At 46.0% G+C, this 16,196-nt stretch overlaps 1 pseudogene; it reads right to left on the bottom strand.

The window, feature by feature from the left end:
* Positions 1–16,196, bottom strand: part of LOC147118767 (uncharacterized) — a 166,371-nt pseudogene that overhangs the window by 136,689 nt on the left and 13,486 nt on the right.

Raw genomic sequence — 16,196 nt, 5'->3', positions numbered from 1 at the left:
ACGTTTTACTACATTAAAGGCGCTTTATAAATACAAGTGGTTGTTGTTGTTTCCTGAAACTGATAATAAATTCCCCAGAGGGAAAGAAACTTGTACTTTTACTCCTAAATATTAAAAAGTTTATTCTTCAGAAGCATCCAGGTTTATTTGCTTTTATTCATGAATTTAAAAAGTCTCTATTAAAACCTGAGCCAGTGTGTTGTGAGACAAAGAGCCTTGTGTCCAATAAGGGGAATAAAGGCCCACAGCCTCCCCTGGCCCCGGGCCCTGAACAAGGGACTGGAGAACATAAGAACATAAGAAATAGGAGCAGGAGTAGGCCAATCGGCCCCTCGAGCCTGCTCCACCATTCAATAAGATGATGGCTGATCTGATCCTAACCTCAAATCTACTATCACTCTACATCCCTCCCGAACCCATGTGATCTCCTGGGAGAGGCGAAAAACCAGATAAAAAACCCAATGGCCAATTTGGGAGAAAAAAATCTGGGAAATTCCTCTCCGACCCATCTAGGCGATTGAAACTCGTCCAGGAGATCACTGTCCCTATATTTTCTACAGTACTTACCTTCTGTAAAAGGTGATCTCCACCCCAGCCAGGAACAGGAATAGAACCATCTCCTGAAATCTAACACAGAATTAGAACACAAGAAGTAGGAGCAGAACCAGGCTACATGGCCCCTGGGCCCGCTCCACTACCCACAGGGCCATGACCATTCCGAACCTAGACTCATGTCCAATTTCCGGCCCGCTCCCCGTAACCCCTAATTCCCTTTACTTCTAAGAAACTGTCTATTTCTGTTTTAAATTTATTTGATGATGTAGCTTCCACAGCTTTCTGGGGCAGCAAATTCCACAGACCTACCACCCTCTGAGTGAAGAAGTTTTTCCTCATCTCAGTTTTGAAAGTGCAGCCCCTTATTCTAAGATTATGCCCCCTAGTTCTAGTTTCACCCATCATTGGGAACATCCTCACCGCATCCACCCGATCAAGCCCCCTCACAATCTTATATGTTTCAATACGATCGCCTCTCATTTTTCTGAACTCCAATGAGTAGAGTCCCAATCTACTCAACCTCTCCTCATACGTCCACCCCCTCATCCCCGGGATTAACCGAGTGAACCTTCTTTGTACTGACTCGAGAGCAAGTATGTCTTTTCTTAAGTATGGACACCAAAACTGTATGCAGTATTCCAGGTGCAGTCTCACCAATACCTTGTACAACTGCAACAATACCTCCCTATTTTTATATTCTATCCTCCTAGCAATGAAAGCCAACATACCATTGGCCTTCTTGATCACTTGCTGCACCTGCATACTAACTTTTTGAGTTTCGTGCACCAGGACCCCCAGATCCCTTTGTACTACAGTACTTTCCAGTTTCTTGCCATTAAGATAATAACTTGCTCTATGATTTTTCCTGCCAAAGTGCATAACCTCACACTTTCTAGTATTTTATTCCATCTGCCAAATCTCTGCTCACTTACTTAGCCTGTCTATGTCCCTTTGCAGGTTTTTTATGTCCTCCTCACTCACTACTTTCCTTCCCATCTTTGTATCATCTGCAAACTTTGATATGTTACACTCGGTCCCCTCCTCCAAATCATTAATATAGATTGTAAAGAGTTGGGGACCCAGCACTGACCCCTGCGGAGCACTACTAGTTACTGATTGCCAGTCTGAGAATGAACCATTTATCCCAATTCTCTGCTTTCTGTTAGAGAGCCAATCCTCCACCCATGCCAGAATATTACCCCCAATCCCATGATTTTTTATCTTGAGCAATAATCTTTTGTGTGGCACCTTGTCAAATGCCTTTTGGAAGTCTAAATACACTACGTCCACTGGTTCCCCTTTATCCACCCTGTATGTTACTTCCTCAAAGAACTCAAGCAAATTTGTCAAACATGACTTCCCCTTCATAAAACCATGCTGACTTTGTCCTATTAAATTATGTTTATCCAAATGTCCCGTTACTGTCTCCTTAATAATGGACTCTAAAATTTTACCCACCACAGATGATCAGACAATCAGCCGGCGCTATTCCCGCCCCTCGGGCTTCCTGATTGTTTGGAGGACCCACCGCCGGCTCGCTCCTCCAGCCCCGCCCCGCTCGCTCCCTATTGGTCGGAAGCTCCCGTCAATCAGGCCGTGGGCCCGGGTCACTTGTCCCTCGCTGACTTTACAAAGAAAAGCTCACGCAGTCGCCGGGCGGAGCTGCAGGTCGGCGGGAGCGGGGTCGGGAGATTAATAAACTGCGGGTAGGCCGCGCTGCAGGGTTTATAAAGTGGGAGAACGGCCTCAGGCCCGAATGAGATCCAGCGGCCCGGTCTGTGTTCTGCCGGATGGCAGCGGTGAGGCTTTTTCTCGGTGACAGGTCCGGGTTACGCGCCGCCCTCTTGGTGGAGGAAGGACAGACCGGTTCTACCTGCAGTACGGTGCATGCATGGCCACCTTGGTGCAGGAACAGAGAGTGGGCGGGGCTTCAGGGTCCCAGTGACCCGGAGAGACAATCATTGACTCATTGATTTTATTCTCACTCTGCACACAGCGGGTGGAGAACTGACCCCAACCAGTGTAGAGGGAGGGGGAAACTGGGAGTGGAGGAAAGAAATGTTGGAGATGGTGCGATGGGTTTGGATTTCAGCACAGGGAGGAGGGAGAGTGTGTGGGACAGGGATTTACTGCTTTGGGGGAACAAGAGAGGAAAGAATGTTCCATAGAAACTAGAATTGTCTGTTCTGAATTTCTATCCTGTACTTACAGTGATGACTTTTGTAAACTCCTTTTACAGGGTTTTAGAAGGGGAGGATTTAAAGACGGGAAACTCAAACCAAACATAGAAACATAGAAGATAGGAGCAGGAGTAGGCCATTCGGCCCCTCAAGCCTGCTCCGCCATTCAATGAGATCAGGGCTGATCATCCAAATTCAGTACCCCTTTCCTGCCTTCTCTCCCTATCCCTTGATCCCTTTAGCCTTAAGAAATATATCTAACTCCTTCTTGAATATATTTAATGAATTGGCCTCTACTGCCTTCTGTGGTAGAGAATTCCACAGGTTCACCACTCTCTGGGTGAAGAAATTCCTCCTCATCTCTGCCCTAAATGGCTTACCCCTTATCCTTAAACTGTGACCCCTGGTTCTGGACTCACCGACCATCGGGAACATCTTTCCTGCATCTACTCAGTCTAGTCCTGTTAGAATTTTATAAGTTTCAATGAGATCCCCTCTCATTCATCTAATGTCCAGCGAGTATAAATCCAATCGACCCAATCTCTCCTCATACGTCAGTCCTGCCATCCCAGGTATCAGTCTGGTGAATCTTCGCTGCACTCCCTCCATGGCAAGAACATCTTTCCTCAGATAAGGTGACCAAAACTGCACACAATACTCAAGATGTGGTCTCACCAAGGCCCTGTACAACTGCAGCAAGACATCCTTGTTCCTGTACTTGAACCCTCTCGCTACGAAGGCCAACATACCATTTGCCTTCTTAACCGCCAGCTGCACCTGCATGCTTACCTTCAGCAACTGGTGCACAAGGACACCCAGGTCTCATTGCACTTCCCCTTCTCCCAATCTATTGCCATTCAGATAATAATTTGCCTTCCTGTTTTTGACACCAAAGTGGATAACCTCACATTTATCCACATTATATTGCATCTGCCATGCATTGCCCAATCACCCAACCTATCTAAATCATACTGGAGTTTCTGGGCATCCTCCTCACAGCACACATGCCCACCCAGCTTTGTGTCATCTGCAAACTTGGAGATATTACATCTAGTTCCCTCGTCTAGATCATTAATATATATTGTGAATAGCTGGGGTCCAAGGACTGATCCCTGTAGTACCCCACTAGTCACTGCCTGCCACTCGGAAAAAGAGCCGTTTATTCCAACTCTTTGCTTTCTGTCTGCCAACCAGCTTTCTATCCAAGTCAGTAACTTGCCCCATCACAACACGATCTGACAGAGTCACTTGATTTATCAGGACCTGAATATCATTGGCCTTTTTCTCTGTTCTGTCTGTGGGAAAAGATTTCAAACATCAGTGTGAGTGGAAAAGCACCGAGACACACACACCGAGTGAGAGTGTTCCAGTGCACTGACTGTGGGAAGAACTTTAACACAACCTGAAAAATCATCGTACCATTCACAGCGGGGAGAAACTGTACATGTGTTCTGTGTGTGGATGAGGCTTCAACCAATTGTCCAACCTGCAGAGACACAAGGACACCCGCACCATGGAGAAACCGTGGAAATGTGGGGACTGTGGGAAGGGATTCAATTACCCATCTCAACTGGAAACTCATCGACACAGTCACACCGGGAAGCGGCCGTTCACCTGCTCCGTGTGTGGGAAGAGATTCACTCAGTCATCCACCCTGCGGCAACGCCAGCTTGTTCACTCTGATAAGAGACCTTTTAAATGTTCTAAGTCTGAGCTGAGCTTTAAAAGTGCAAGTGGTCTGCTGAGACACCAACACACTCACACCGGGGAGAGGCCGTTCACCTGCTCCAAGTGTGGGAAGGGATTCACTAATTCATCCAACCTGCTGATACACCAGCGAGTTCACACTAAGGAGAGATCTTTTAAATGCCCGGACTGTGGGAAGTGCTATAAAAGTTCTGGGGAACTGATGTGCCATCAATGTGTTCACACTGATGAGAGGCCATTCAGGTGCTCTCACTGCGGGACTGGGTTCAGGCAGTCATCTAAACTCACTGTACACCAGCGCACTCACACTGGGGAGAGACCGTTCACCTGCTTCATGAGTGGGAAGAGATTCACTCGCTCATCCCACCTCACTGATCATCAGCTTGTTCACACTAATGAAAGACCTTTTAAATGTTCTGACTGTGAGAAGAGCTTTAAAAGCAAAAGGAAACTGATGCAACACCAACATACTCCCACTGGGGATTGGCCGTTCACCTGCTCTGTGTGTGGGAAGGGATTCACTCGTTCATCCACCCTGCTGATACACCAGCCAGTTCACACTGGGGAGAGGCCGTTCACCTGCTCCGTGGGCGGGGAGGGATTCAATCGGTCATCCAACCTGCTGAGACACCAGCCAGTTCACAAGTGACTGCAGGGGTTGGATTCTGCTGTTGTTGCTGCTGTTAATCCCATCCAAGACGGAACCTTGTTCATTCTGACAGTTGGGTTTTGTTTCTGCTGAAGTTAATAACCCTGTAACTGGGCTGGAGCTGAATATTCTGGATATGTGTCAAATAAATCAGCTTTGTTTTCAATGCATTTTTGTAGATTTTTGTCTTCTCACCTGAGTGTTTAGCATCACCTGGCTGGAGCTCACTACTACATAGAAGTGTCAGTAGGAGAGCATTTTGGTGACAGTGACCGGAAATAAAGGTTCTAAATTGGGGGAAGGCTGATTTTAATATGATAAGGCAGGGTCTGGCCAAAGTGGACTGGGATCAGCTACTTGTCGGAAAATCCACATCAGAGCAGTGGGAGTCATTCAGAAAGGAAATAGAGAGAGTACAATGCCAACATGTTCCTGTAAAGGTCAAGGGTGGGACCAGCAAGCCCAGGGAACCCTGGATGTCAAGGGATATACAAGAATGGATTAGGAAAAAAAGGGAGGCTTTTGGCAGATACAAAGGACTAAAAACAGTGGAAGCCCTAGAGGAGTATAGAAAGTGCAGGGGGGTACTTAAAAAAGAAATTAGGAGAGCGAAGAGGGGGCATGAAAAAACACTGGTGGGCAAAATAAAGAAAAATCCCAAGGTGTTTTATAAGTATATTAATGGCAAGAGGATAACCAGGGAAAGAGTAGGGCCCATTAGGGACCAAAGTGGCAATCTGTGTGTAGAGCCAGAAGATGTAGGTGAGGTTTTAAATGAATATTTTGCACCTGTGTTCACTATGGAGAAGGATGATGTAGGCATAGAAATCAGGCAGGGGAATTGTGATTTACTTGAACAAATTAGCATTGAGAGGGAGGAGGTACTAGCAGTTTTAGGGGGCTTAAAAGTGGTTAAATACCCAGGCCCAGATGAGATGTATCCCAGGTTGCTCTGTGAGGCAAGGGAGGAGATTGCAGGGGCTCTGACACAAATTTTCAGAACCTCTCTGGCCACAGGGGAGGTGCCAGAGGACTGGAGGATAGCTAACGTAGTATCATTATTCAAGAAGGGTAGTAGGGTTAACCAGGGAATTACAGGCCAGTGAGCCTAACATCAGTGGTAGGGAAATTATTGTATAAAATTCTGAGGGACAGAATTAGTCTCCACTTGGAGAGGCAAGGATTAATCAAGGATAGTCAGCATGGCTTTGTCAGGGGAGATCATGTCTAACCAATTTGATTGAATTTTTCGAGGGGGTGACTAGGTGTGTGGATGAGGGTAGTGCAGTTGATGTAGTCTACATGGACTTCAGTAAGGCTTTTGACAAAATCCCACATGGGAGACTGGTCAAGAAGGCAAGAGCCCATGGGATCCAGGGCAATTTGGCACATTGGATCCGAAATTGGCTCAGTGGCAGGAGGCAGAGGGTGATGGTCGAAGGTTGTTTTTGTGACTGGAAGCCTGTGTCCAGTGGTGTACTGCAGGGATCGGTTCTGGGTCCCTTGCTGTTTGTAGTGTACATTAATGACTTAGATATGAATGTAGGAGGTATGATCAGTAAGTTTGCAGATGACACGAAAATTGGTGGAGTGGTAAATAGCGAGGAGGGAAGCCTCAGGCTACAGGACAATATAGATGGGTTGGTCAGATGGGCAGAACAGTGGCAAATGGAAGTTAACCCTGAAACGTGTGAGGTGATGCATTTTGGGAGGACTAACAAGGCAAGGGAATACACAATGAATGGTAGGACCCTAGGAAGGACAGAGGATCAGAGGGACCTTGGTATGCATGTACATAGATCCCTGAAGTCAGCAGGGCAGGTAGATAAGGTGGTTAAGAAGGCATATGGGATACTTGCCTTCATTAGCCGAGGCATAGAATATAAGAGCAGGGAGGTTAGGATGGAGCTGTGCAAAACACTAGTTAGGCCACAGCTGGAATACTGTGTGCAGTTCTGATTGTCACACTATAGGAAGGATGTGATTGCATTAGAGAGAGTGCAGAGGAGATTCACCAGGATGTTACTTGGGCTGCAGCGCTTCAGCTATGAAGAGAGATTGGACAGGCTGGGGTTGTTTTCCTTAGAGCAGAGAAGGCTGAGCGGGGACCTGATTGAGGTGTACAAAAGTATGAGGGGCATAGATAGGGTAGATAGAAAGGAACTTTTCCCCTTAGTAGAGGGGTCAATAACCAGGGGACATAGTTTCAAGGTGAGGGGCAGGAGGTTTAGAGGGGATTTGAGGAAAATCTTTTTCACCCAGAGGGTGGTTGGAATCTGGAACTCACTGCCTGAAAGGGTGGTAGAGGCAGGAACCCTCACAACATTCAAGAAGCATTTAGATGAGCACTTGAAATGCCATAGCATACAAGGCTACGGACCAAGAGCTGGAAAATGGGATTAGAATAGATAGGGCTTGATGGCCGGCGCGGACACGATGGGCCGAAGGGCCTCTTTCTGTGCTGTATAACTCTATGACTCTATGAGAAAGGACAATCTGGGGGAGGATCGTACGGTGGGAACAGAACTTCAGCCTGGACACAGTCCCTCAGGGCCACACTGAGAGGGGCAAACGGCACTTTGGTCTTTCTCGTCGCTCTTCACTGACAGCAAAGTCGCCGTGTGGGTTAATCTTGAGGCCTGTAAGAAATGTGTCCCAGCCGCTCTCTTCCATGGTTCAGAGCTCCTAGGCACAGAACAGAAGGCTCCTTTACAACTGTGTTTAGAGTCAGGAAGAACAACGGTGAATGCTGGAAACGTGCCGTCAAATCAGAGATTGGTGTCAAACTGCGATCAGTTCCCGACTGAAAGTGAAACGGCAGGTTTAAGTTTCTAGACTAAAAATGACTGTGGTAATTATTCTATGAAGAGTTAACGTGTTTGTGTGACAGTCCTGAGTCTACCATTTTAAGGCAGGCATTAACTCATTTAAAATAAACCCGTTTAAAATAAATTGGTTAAAGCCTACATTAAAATAGCAGACAGAAGAGTTCACAGGAGCCTGTTAACTGCTGGTACAATTATACAACAGACATTTGATCTCCAGATAAAGAAGGACCTGAAGCGTGTTTCTGGGAATTCCCTGTTTTATTGATGTGTGTGTTAGACACCAGGATAACTAAAGATACACAACCTGGAACATCCACAGGGGTGCGATCCTGACAGTTACTCTGGGATCACTCCCGCTGTGGAACTCCACCACTGACCCTGCTGAAGGTTGTAGGCTCAGGGAGTGAGGCCTCCGGGAGTGAAGTGTAAGGAAGCTGGGCTTCAGTATTCTGACAAATATATGGTGAGGAACCAGAGGAATCCTTACTGAGGAACCGTCTGGGGTTTTACCGGCCAACGTAGGTCTCGGGGTGAATGATGCCTGACTCCCCGAACTGTCTTACATTGAACCCAGTTCAGGTCAAGGTGAGTTCAGTTTATAGGAGAATAGGGACAAATATCACCCACAATTGAGGGAGTCAAAAGCAGCCATTAGAGAGGCTCAGAGATCTTTTGGAAGATGGTGTATAATTGTGGTAATAATAGTAAAAGCTTTTCCAGCTACGTCAGGAGTCAGAAGACATAGTTACACAGAGTTACATAGAATTACAGAGTCTACAGCACAGGAACAGGCCATTCGGCCCAACTGGTCAATGGCGGTGTTTCTGCTCCACACGAGTCTCCTCCCACCACTCTTCATCTAACCCTATTAGCATATCCTTCTATTCCTTTCTCCCTCATGTGCTTATCTACCTTCCCCATGAATGTATCTGTGTTATTCACCTCAACCACTCCTTGTGGTAGCACGTTCCACATTCTTATCTCTCTTTGGGTAAAGAAGTTTCTCCTGAATTCCCCATTGGATTTATTAGAGACTGTGTTATATTTATGACCTGTAGTTTTGGACTCCCCACAAGTGGAAACATTTTCTCCAGGTCCACCCGATATAACCTTTTCATCATCTTAAAGACCTCGATCAGGTCACCCATCGGCCTTCTCTTTATTCTAGAGAAAAGAGCCCCAGCCTGTTCAGCCTTTCCTGATAAGTATATCATCTCAGTTCTAGGATCATCCTTGCAAAGCCTTTTTCCACATTCTCCAGTGCCTCTATATCCTTTTTATAATATGGAGACCAGAACTGTGCACTGTACTCCAAGTGTGGTCTAACCAAGGTTCAATACAAGTTTAACATAACTTTTCTGCTTTTTAATTCTATCCCTCTAGAAATGATCCCCAGTCCATTGTTTGCTCCTGTTATGGCCTCATTAACCTGCGTCGCTACTTTTAGTGATTTGTGTATCTGGACCCCGAGATCCCTTTGCTCCTCTACCCCATTTAGACTCTTATTTTCCAAGTAGTATGTGGCCTCCTTATTATTCCTACCAAAATGCACCACTTATCTTAAAATTCATTTGCTAATTACCCTCCCATTCTGCAAGCTTGATAATGTCCTCTTGTATTTTGTAACAGTCTTCCTCAGTATTAATGATGAACAAGGTCAGAGAATGCGGAGTCAGGGGACAAGCAGCAGAATGGATTGCTGGCTGGCTTCAGGACAGAAAGCAGAGAGTCGGGGTAAAGGGTCGCTATTCACAGTGGCAGAAGGTGGGTAGTGGTGTTCCACAAGGATCAGTGCTGGGACCACTGCTGGTCACAATTTATATTAACGATTAAGACTTTGGAATCAAAAACACAATTTCTAAATTTGCGGATGACACCAACTTGTGGGGCATAGCCAATACTGAGGAGGACTGCAACAAATTACAGAGGACATTAATGAACTTGCAGAATGGGTAGATAATTGACAAATGAAGTTCAACACAGATAAATGTGAGGTATTACATTTTGGTCGGAAGAATAGTGAGGTCACTCATCACTGGGAGGTTGCGAGTCTAGGTGGGGTAGAGGAACAAAGGGATCTCGGAGTACAAATAGACAAATCATTAAAAGTATCGACACAGGTTAACAAGGCCATAAAAAAAGCAAACCAAGCACTAGGGTTTATTTCTAGAGTGATAGAATTGAAAAGTAGGGAAGTTATGCTAAACCTGTATCGAACCTTGGCCAGGCCACACTTGGAGTACTGCGTACAGTTCTGGTCACCATATTATAAAAAGGATATAGAGGCACTGGAGAGGGTGCAGAGAAGATTTACAAGGATGATACCAGAAATGCGAGGGTATACATATCAGGAAAGGATGAACAGGCTGGGCCTCTTTTCTCTTGAAAAAAGAAGGCTGAGGGATGACCTAATAGAGGTCTTTAAAATCATGAAAGGTTTTCATAGAGTGGATACAGAGAGAATGTTTCCACTTGTGGGGAAGAGCATAACTAAAGGCCATCAATATAAGATAGTCACCAAGAAATCCAACAGGGAATTCAGAAGAAACTTCTTTACCCAGAGAGTGGTGAGAATGTGGAACTCACTACCACAGGGACTGGTTGAAGCAAATAGTATCGATGCATTTAAGGGGAGGCTGGACAAGCAGATGAGGGAGAAGGGAATAGAGGGCTATGGTGATAGATTTAGATGAGGAAAGACGGGAGAAGGCTCGTGTGGAGCATAAACACCGGCATGGACTGGTTGGGCCGAATGGCCTCTTTCTGTGCCGTATATCCTGTGTAATCCTATTAATTAACTCTACCTCCCAATTTGGTGTCATCGACAAATTTTTTTATTCGATTCCCAAGTCCAAATTGTTTATGTAAATAGTGAACAACAGTGGTCCCAGCACCGATCCCTGTGGTACACCACTTCCCACCTTTTGCCCATCTGAGTCGCTACTCCCAACCCCTAATCTCTGTTTCCTGTTTTGTAACCAGCTTGCTATCCATAAACAGTCTGTAAGATCTAGAAGATGACCCAGGTCAGGCCGTGTGGAGTGAAGGATCAGGCAGCAGAATGGATGGAAAGATGGCTACAAAACAGAAATCAGAGGGTTGGAGTTAAGGGAAGTTTGTTGTGAAAATTCCATCCATTCTCTTACCTGACCTTTGACTCCACAGGGCCTGACCGTGGTCATCTTGTAGACCGTACATACTGCAGACACAGTGCACCAGTGGTGGAGGGGGTGGATATTGAGTCCTGTGGCAGGGACGCTGATGAAGTGGATTTCTCTGTCCGTGAGTTTTGAGGCATCGCTGGTGGCGTTTTTCACCACTTTCCACCTTTAAAACAACCTTGCTGCCAGTTTATTAAAGCCATTAACAGCCGCTCGGGTGGGACACACCAATAAATGAGGCCTTGTTTCCCTCACAATGACAGGCCTGAACCCGAGTTAGAAACATAGAAACATAGAAGATAGGAGCAGGAGTAGGCCATTCGGCCCTTCGAGCCTGCTCCGCCATTCAACGAGATCATGGCTGATCATCCAAACCCTAGCACCCGGTCCCTACACCGACAGCCATCCCACCCAAGCCCTATCCCCGTAACCCCATGTATTTAATCCCCCCTAACACTAAGGGCCAATTTTTTTATCATGGCCAATCAACCTAACCCGCACATTGTGATTTAATTATTAATTGTGTGTGTGTCACAAATACATTTCTTCTATTTTGATACAAAAGCTCTACTAGACATGTTAAACTACTAGTTATTTAATCCGGGCTGCAGCTGCTGAAAGGTTGACTGTACTGAGGTTTGTGGCCAGAGCTGGCAGACGTGTTGTTCTGAAGTCTGATGTCTCACACCTGAAGAGTCTGTTTATGTCGTGTTGTAATGACCTTTTTCTGTTGCCTGGTGTCAGAAATAGAAATCAAAGGGAGATGATGCCCCACTCTGTTAATCAACTCTTTGACACATTCCCATGCATTTCCTTTATTAATTTACAAAGATCACAACTCCATTAGTGAACAATGGATTGCCAGTCTGCCACTTTTTAGTGAGGCTTGAAAGGATTCACTGTGAAGCTACACCTGCCCATCTGTCTGTGTGTCACTGTGTTTGGATTGTGTTAGACAACAGTCCTAATATCTCACCTACATACATTACAATTTTTGAAATGTTAGATTGTACTTGGAAGAAGTTGAGTTTGAATCTGACAATTCTGAAATTGGGAGCTGTTAATGAATACTGTTTTTCACGTAACTATCAGTCAAAGCAAATTAAAAGATGCTGCTATTTACTGAACACAACTGAATAATTCTACAAGGATGTTATCACAGTCTTCCTCAGTATTAACTACATCCCCCAATTTAGTGTCATCAGCAAATTTTGAAATTGTACTTCTGATTCCCGAGTCCAAATCACTCATGTAATTGGTGAACAACAGTGGTCCCAGCACTGATCCCCGTGGAACACCACTTCCCACCTTCCACCCGTCTGAGTAAATACCTTTAACTCATCCCGTCACTATAACTGGACTTGTCTCCATTCCCGTGCCGAGCGGATTGCTGTACCAGACGGGAGGGGCAACATTTGGGGACTCTCGATTCTCCACCAATTCCCATTCCCCTTCTTTCTGGTGGATAATGGAGGTGCCACTGTGTGTAATGTGCAAGTCAGTAAGAATTGTCAGTGAGGATTAATCAGCACTTTCTAATTGGAGATGTTAATCAGTGGGACCTTTCAGACACTGAATTGTAGATTTTGTACCAAAGATCAATTTAGGATTGAAGTAAAAGTTCATAATTTTACTGTAAAATAATTCAGGGACTCTCATCAGAAATTAAGGGGAAAGATCAGACAGCGGTTCTTAAATGAACATTGCAGCCCCGACAAGTCAATCAGCTATATATCCAGAATATTAAACTCCAGCCCAGTTATAGGGGTTATTAACATCAGCAGAAACAAACCCCAACTGTCAGAATGAACATGGTTCAGTCCTGGAGGTGATTAAGAGCAGAATCCAACCCCTGCAGTCACATGTGAACTTGCTGGTGTCTCAGCAGGTTGGATGAACGATTAAATCCCTTCTCACACACGGAGCAGGTGAACGGCCTCTCCCCAGTGTGAATTCGTTGGCGTGTCAGCAGGTTGGATGATTGATTAAATCCCTTCCCACACACGGAGCAGGTGAACGGCCTCTCCTCCGTGTGAATTCGCTGGTGTGTCAGCAGGTTAGATGATCGATCAAATCCCTTCTCACACACAGAGCAGGTGAACGACCTCTCCCCAGTGTGAACTCTCTGGTGTGTCAGCAGTTTGGATGACTGATTAAATCCCTTCCCACATATTGAGCAGGTGAATGGGCTCTCCACAGTGTGAACTTGCTGGTGTGTTAGCAGATGGGATGACCGAGCGAACCCCTTCCCACACACGGTGCAGGTGAACGCCCTCTCCCCAGTGTGAACTCGCTGGTGCGGAATGAGGTTGGATGACTGCTTGAACCTCTTCCCACAGTGAGTGCAGCTGAATGGTCTCTCGTCAGTGTGAACTCACTGATGTGTCTGCAGAATGCACAAGCGAGTGAATCTCTTCCCACACACGGAGCAAGTGAACAGTCTCTCCCCAGTGTGACTGCGTTGATGAGTTTCCAGCTGGGACGGGTAATGGAATCCCTTCCCACAGTCCCCACATTTCCACAGTTTCTCCATGGTGTGGGTGTCCTTGTGTCTGTCCAGGTTGGATGATCAGTTGAAGCCTCGTCCACACACAGAACACATGTACGGTTTCTCCCCGCTGTGAACGGTGTGATGTTTTTTCAGGCTGTGTAACTGGTTAAGGCTCTTTCCACAGTCAGTGCACTAGAACACTCTCACTCGGGTGTGTGTGTCTCGGTGCTTTTCCAGTCACACTGATGTTTGAAATCTTTTCCCACAGACAGAACAGACAAACATTTCTCCTTCCACATTCAAAGGCCGATGATATTCAGGTCCTGATGAATGCAATGACTCTGTCAGATCTCGATGTGATGGTTGGTCTGAGTTTGTGGTGTGTAAATGCTGCCCTTCTCACAGCCTGTAAAAGGAGTTTACAAAAGCCATCACTATGAGCCCAGGATAGAAATTGACAAGATTCTCTCCTCCTGGTTCCTGGCCAAGGGGGCCACGCATGCGCCCTGCTGCCCCCTGAGTCTCTCAAGATGGCGGCCATTAACCCAGGCCTGTCACCGGGAGAAAGCCCCGCAGCTGCCGCCCCGCTCGGAGCAAACGCCCGGCCCGGAGGCTCTTGTTCGGGGCCTGAGGCCCACCCGGCTGTGTGTGAAGCGGATAATGTTGAGTCTTTTAATAATGGGGCCTGGGGCTGCACTCGGGGTGTGAGCGTCCCGCGTCCCCCCGGGGTTTATTTTTTTTATGTATGACAAACTTTATTTACAGCCAAGTTGAAACATACTGATCTTTTAATCATTTTTCCTTTCTGTAATATAGTACATCTAAAGCAACATGAATCCAACAATCAGCCAAGAAGCTTCTTGGGCTCAAATATAAATTATTCAAAAGCCCAGAAAGAGTCCAAAAGAACACAAAACATAAGCATTCTATTTTTGTAAAAGTATCAATACTTTGTAGTACAGCACTTTCAAAAAGACTGACATGTCACAGTAACATAGAAACATAGAAGATAGGAGCAGGAGTCGGCCATTCGGCCCCTCGAGCCTGCTCCGCCATTCAATCAGATCATGGCTGATCATCCAAATTCAGTACCCTGTCCCTGCCTTCTCCCCATATCCCTTGATCCCTTTAGCTTTAAGAAATATATCCAACTCCTTCTTGAATATATTTAATGAATTGGCCTCCACTGCCTTCTGTGGTAGAGAATTCCACAGGTTCACCACTCTCTGAGTGAAGAAATTCCTCCTCAACTCTGTCCTAAATGGCTTACCTCTTATCCTTAGACAGTGACCCCTGGTTCTGGACTCCCCGACCATCGGGAACATTCTTCCAGCATCTAGTCTGTCCAGTCTTGTCAAAATTTTGTAAATTTCAATGAGATCCCCTCTCATTCTTCTAAACTCCAGCGAGTATAAGCCCAATCGACCCAATCTCTCCTCATACGTCATTTCTGCCTTCCCAGGTATCAGCCTGGTGAATCTTCGCTGCACTCCCTCCATGGCAAGAACATCTTTCCTCAGATAAGGCGACCAAAATTGCACACAATACTCAAGATGTGGCCTCAACAAGGCCCTGTGCAACTGCAGCAAGACATCCTTGTTCCTGTACTCGATCCCTCTCGCTACGAAGGCCAACATACCATTTGTCTTCTTAACCGCCTGCTGCACCTGCATGCTTACCTTCCGCGACTGGTGCACAAGGACACTCAGGTCTCGTTGCACTTCCCCTTCTCCCAATTTTTGCCATTCAGATAATAATCTGCCTTCCTGTTTTTGCCACCAAAGTGGATAACCTCACATTTATCCACATTATATTGCATCTGCCATGCTTCTGCCCAATCACCCAACCTGTCGAAATCTTACTGGAGTTTCTCAGCATCCTCCTCACAGCACACACGCCCACCCAGCTTTGTGTCGTCTGCAAACTTGGAGATATTACATCTAGTTCCCTTGTCTAGATCATTAATATATATTGTGAATAGCTGGGGTCCAAGGACCGATCCCTGTGGTACCCCAATAGTCACTGCCTGCCACTCAGAAAAAGACCCATTTATTCTGGGCCTGATAATCTACATCCTAGGGTACTTAAGGAAGTGGCCCTAGAAATAGTAGATGCTTTGCTGATCATCTTCCAGCATTCGATGGAATCTGGAACAGTACCCATGGATTGGAGGGTAGCTAATGTTACCCCACTATTCAAAAAAGGTGGTAGAGAGAAAACAGGGAATTACAGACCGGTAAGCCTGACATCGGTAGTGGGGAAAATGCTAGAGTCCATTATAAAAGATGTAATAGCAGAGCACTTGGAAAACAGTGACAGGATCGGACAAAGTCAACATGGATTTACAAAAGGTAAATTGTGCTTGACTAATCTACTGGAATTTTTTGAGGATGTAACTGGTAAAATAGATAAGGGAGAACCAGTGGATTTGGTGTATTTGGACTTTCAGAAGGCTTTCGATAAGGTCCCGCATAAGAGATTAGCGTGTAAAGTTAAGGCACATGGGATTGGGGGCAAGGTATTGACTTGGATAGAGAACTGGTTGGCAGATAGAAAGCAAAGAGTTGGAATAAATGGGTCTTTTTCTGAGTGGCAGGCAGTGACTAGTGGGGTACCGCAGGGATC

The sequence above is a fragment of the Somniosus microcephalus genome, chromosome 4, assembly GCF_052327205.1.
Source record: "Somniosus microcephalus isolate GS21.2 chromosome 4, FLI_Smic_1.0, whole genome shotgun sequence".
In the NCBI taxonomy this organism is placed as follows: Eukaryota; Metazoa; Chordata; class Chondrichthyes; order Squaliformes; family Somniosidae; genus Somniosus; species Somniosus microcephalus.
The sequence above is the reverse complement of the archived record's forward strand: the minus strand, read 5'-3'. Positions and strand labels throughout refer to the sequence as shown.